Source organism: Sinocyclocheilus anshuiensis, unplaced genomic scaffold (genome assembly GCF_001515605.1).
Source record: "Sinocyclocheilus anshuiensis isolate Anshui unplaced genomic scaffold, SAMN03320099.WGS_v1.1 scaffold63, whole genome shotgun sequence".
In the NCBI taxonomy this organism is placed as follows: Eukaryota; Metazoa; Chordata; class Actinopteri; order Cypriniformes; family Cyprinidae; genus Sinocyclocheilus; species Sinocyclocheilus anshuiensis.
In genome coordinates, this window is record NW_015552625.1 from 443,059 (window position 1) to 448,665 (window position 5,607).

The following is a 5,607-nucleotide window of genomic DNA, read 5'->3' on the forward strand; positions in this document are numbered from 1 at the left end:
ACCACGTCTCCGGCCTTTGGACAGATTGAACCCGGCCTCGTCCACAAAAACAAGAATGTGGGTTGTTTCATGTACTTCTAACTCCATGATTCTGTACGAAGAAACAAAATAGTTCATTTTTATTCTAGAGTTCAGTAAATGTTTTCTCTTCTTATGGGTTTCTAAAACTTCAAGTAATACAGGCATCTTAGAAGTACAGTAAAACTCACTAAGTGCACACCAATAGTTTACCTGGCCATACTGGTACCGCAGCTCCTTCACTCTTTCACTATTCCTCTCAAATGGCACCTTGTAGTGTTGTTTCATAGTCATTTGATGTCTTTTCAAAACTCTGTCTATGGTGGAAATGCTGACAGAATTTATATTTGCGAAGACATTATTGTCATTTATGATTGCACTTTGGATCTCTCTTAGCCTGATGGAATTGTTGGCTATGACCATGTTGCAAATTTCTTGTTCTTGCTGATGGTTAAATACTGCTGCTCTGCCACGAGCGCGAGGTTGTTGTGCGGTTCTATAGAATGTACAAATAGACTTGCATTTACCTTTACAATATTGTTGTTTATAAAAATGCTTTACATACTGTAAAACAAAAAAAATAAATACATATTTACCTGTTTTCCCTACGAAAGGTTTGCACAGTTGATGACACTGTGGACCTGTTTACATTAGGCTGTACTCTTCGACCAGCCTCTTCCATTGTAAAACCACGATTTATGACATGATCCACAAGTGTGGCTCTGATTTCATCAGAGACTCTGACTCTTCTATTTCCACCTCTTCCTCTATTATGTCTTCCTCTAACACCACCACCACGTATTCTTACACGTCTTCCAATTGCTCTTCCACGAGCATGTTGCTGCAGTTCAGGGTTGTGGAAGTCCTCCATTCTTAGTGATTGTGCTGTGGGCAATCTACATATATATGCTCCCAAACTTGATTGGTTAAATGGTTGAATGGTTGTTTCAAATTGTATTGCAATTAGAGGTTATTTGCCAATTTAGCAGACATTACAAACAATGTCAATGTCAGATATTTATGGAATATACATGCGTGTATACCAATTTTTCATAATTGAATGGATCGTTTTGAATGTGATGGCTTACACGATGAAAAATGATTGAGAAGTTGTGAAGAGTTTGACAGTTTAAGTGAGAATCGGCTCATCAGTTTTGATCAACAAGCCATATGCAATTAGTTGTTGTGCAAACTGCAGACAATTGTACTTACTGTTTGCACACATGTGCCAAAGCATTTGCAATTTGCTCAAATCAATAAGAAATTCCAATCTGATGTGAACAAGAAGCTAATTGTTCAGAGATCTGAACTTATTGTTTCGGGAAAAAAAAAGTTTCATTCGAGAATTGAGCCAAAGCAATTGAGAAAAACTGTAATGCATTATACTTTCTAAAGGTGTAACAATAAATAGAAAGTATTTTAATGTATTATAACTGAGGTCACAATTATTCATGAGATCATAAAATGCATTATAAGGTGCATTACAAGGCATAATTAATACATTCAGAGCCGATCCTCCCTATATGCAAAGTACGCAAGCTGCGTAGGGCCCCCAAAACACCAGGGGGCCCCCTTGCTCTCAAAGATGATTTAATTTTAGTTTCGTTTTTTTAATTTGGCCAGCGGTTATGAAAACCGTTTATGTCATTTATTTTAATGCGGTGCGCTTGTCGCCCTTTCTATGTAAAAATCAGTCAAATCATGTAATGTAAATGTCATACAGTGTCTTACTCGAGACAAAAAAAAAAAACGAGTTGAAAGCATACCGAGCCGTGGAAGAGACACCGTTTCTCAAGCGGACAAAGGCGTTTCATTCATTCATAACTCGTCATTCATATCATTAGGATATTAAGTAAAGATCATGTTCCATGAAGATATTTTGTCAATTTCCTACTGTAAATATATCAATACTTAATTTTTGATTAGTAATATGCATTGCTAAGAACTTTATTTGGACAATTTTAAGGCGATTTTCTCGATATTTAGATTTTTTTACACCCTCAGATTCCAGATTTTCAAATAGTTGTATCTCATCAAAATATTGTCCTATCCTAAAAAAAACTATACATCAATGGAAAGCTTATTTATTCAGATTTCAGATAATGTATAATTCTCAATTTCAAAAAATGTAACCCTTATGGTTTGTGGTCCAGGGTCACAATTGTGCTACCATACCAAAACCTTGACAGGCTATACTTTGACAGACACACCTAAATGTTTTAGTTGATGAATATGCAATTGTGTCTTTGACAAAACATAAATATATTATACTGACTTATATAGTGACTTATAGTGACTGTGATTAACTCCCCTTTTGTTTTTACATAGCGTTTGAATTTATTATGCATGCACGTGGTGACAAATACAAGGCAGACCATAAATGTTCAATATGTAATGATGGAGGTAACAGCTATATGTTATAGAGTCAACAGCTGTGCATTGTTCCACACAGGCAGGGTGGCTGCAAACACACAGCATGTGAAGTAAAATGAACACACATTCTTATCAGATGCAGATTTTTCTGCTGCAGCATGTGGCAGTGTGGTTGGCTGGCAGTGGCGGTGGAGGGGCCGCTGGCCTGCGCCGGGGGGCATGCTAAGGATAATTGGAGGGCCGGCATATTGAGAATGAGGCCAGGCAGCCCAGTCTGCTCAGGGGGGTCAGCGCTCTGCACTCACAGCTGGTCATTAGTGACCCACGCTGAAAGGAATATGGAGGTATGCTAAAAAACCTATTAAAATTTTAGCTCAGTAGCTGTGAAAACATTACAGGAGAGAGGTGAGGGAGGGAGATTAATCTTTATTGGGCGATTAGCGAATATGGCCTCTGTCCGCTGAAACGGGACACACTGGGGGTTGCCAAGTACAGAGCTGACACACACACAGACGAAAACCGAAATGTATTCGAAAGCGAACATCACTATGTGGTACTCACTCTGAAGGCAGAACGCTTGCAGCAAGCACTCTGAAGGGTAAGTACATTTGAAATCATTCAAATGTATTTAAACTTGGGTACTGTTTCCTGTTTATTATCCTTGGGTGCTTGATGGGTGCTTTAAATACCAGGTAAGATCTAAATTACCTCAGGTTTCAAAATAAATTCCAAGGGCATACAAAGGATTTCATTATTGTAAATGGTGAAATGAATTTCTTGAAGTGACCATTGCATGTACAGTATACCTTTCACTATCAGCCTTGTAGGAGGGCCCTTTACAGGGCCGTCGCTAGTGGGGTGAAAGGTGGTGAAGATTATAGGGGCCCACGGCTGAGGGGGGGCCCCGGAGATCTCAACCGACTGGCTGAGGCCAGCCTAAAAAGATGCTCAGGAAAGTTTACGGGCCACTGCTGCGCATCGTCACGAAAGCTTTTCATTTGCAGTTGTTTTTAAGCCTTGCCCATTTAAACATTCAAAGGAGTTTAACGCATTCAAACACAAGACGCGGAAAAACTCAACTGAGTACTCGCGTGCCGTGTTTGGTGCGCACGCAGAGAGCCGGGTCTCACGAACAGCAACACTGAACCGAGCTGTCCTTCGCGTCCTCCTGCACCTGAACGAACAAATACAAATCGCAGTTTAAACATGCAAACAGAAAAAGAGGTGAAAGAGCCCAATTCTGCACCCGCGCGCGGTGTTTTGTGGGCACAGAGCGCACGCAGAGAGACGCGTCTCAAAGCGCTTGAACACCGAAATTTGCCTCTTTTTACTCTTGTACAGACAAATACATACAAAACTATGTCAAAATGCCCGTCTTGGAGAGTATCCTCGAAAAAAACTGCCGGTTATGTCTTACGTGAAAGTAAACAGTGGAGAAAGAAATCCGATGTGTATCATTATAATGTATGCATTGTCTCTTAAAGTGACCGCGCCTAATTTACTAGCTGCTGTCGGTGCCCTTAATGTTAATCCGAGAAAATGAAAGAAAGAAAATACCTCACTGCTCTTGACTGAATTACTTTGTAGTTTTAACAAGAATTAATCCACAGTCAAACCAACTATTATTCAGACACCAAATATAATTTTTGATATTGTTTTACTAGTGGGTACAGGACACTATAGTTCCTTTATGTAAGTGGGTATAGCAAAATAAAGTAAACTGTGACATATTATACCCAAAATTTCTTCATACAGTGGACTACCAGTAAAATTTATGAAGGTGTGTGAATAAATTTTGGTTTGACTGTATATTTAATTTTTTAATAAAAATTAATTTTTATGCAGTGCTATTTTACATTTGATTATTCTGTTTCTGTACCTGGACACCTACAAACGTGAAAAAACTTAAACATTGTGTAAATAGCACAAATAAATAAATAGAACGAACATACAAATTAAACAATTTCAAACAGGGCCCACTGTTACAACCTGCACTGGGGCCCCGCAAACCCCAGCTACGGCCCTGGCCCTTTATATGGGGACTCAGATGTTTATTTCATTTATTTCGACTGAATATCTGTGGCCTTTACAACAGTTTGTTATAAAGTCCAGTCATTCTAACCATGAAGTACCAGTGTAAGTACCATAGTGTAAGTCGAAAGCAAGAGTCACGTTCAAACGATCCGAAAGTGACTTTAAATTGATTGTATCAGTCATATAATTTTAAAGGGGTCATATGATGCGATTTCAATTTTTCCTTTCTCTTTGGAGTGTTACAAGCTCTTGGTGCATAAAGAAGATCTGTAAAGTTGCAAAGACTAAAGTCTCAAATCTAGCTTAATATTCCAAACAAAAAAAATAGCTCAGGGGCTATGACATTAGATTAATATTTATTGGGCAGTTAGCGAATGTGGCCTCCATCCACTGGAATGGGACACACTGGGGGTTGCTGTACAGAGCTAACACACACACACACACACACACACTAAAGCTGAAATCTGTGCGAAAGTGAACAACACTATGTCATACTTGCTCTGAAGAGCTTGTAGCAAGCACTCTGAAGAGTGAGTACATTTGGATTCATTCAAATGTATTTAAACTTGTGTACTGTCACTGTACCTACACTGTAATATTTCCTGGTGATTGTCCTTGGCTGCTTGAGGGGTTTAAATACCAGGTAAGTTCTTCAGCAAATTACCTCAGGTTTCAAAATAAATTGCAAGGATGCGCAATCCAGGATCTCATAAATGGTGAAATACATTTTTTTAAGTGACCATCGCATGTACCTTTCATTAACAGCCTTGTGGAAGGGCCATTTATGAGGGGATTCAGTTTTTTACTTTGATTTGGAACAGCCCATTTAGTAGAAAAAATTATGTTTGACATTCACCCTAAACCTGAATGTCTGTGGCCTTCACAACAGTTTGTTATGAGGTTCAGTCATTCTCTTGCCAAAAGCAAGAGTCATATTCAAAGGTTCAAAAGCTCCAAGAGTGACTTTAACTTGAGTGTTTCACTCATATAACTAAAGGTGCTAGCTTAATATTCCAAAGAAAAAATATTCTATTGCAAATTGGTGCTGGTGTCAGGGGTCAAAAAAACATGCGTTAATGAGATTTTGCATTATGTGGAAAACAAACACAGTTTTGAGGATGCACTCCAAAAAAGGTACACCTTGAGGGAAAAAAACGCTGCAAAATGACCAACAACCTTGTC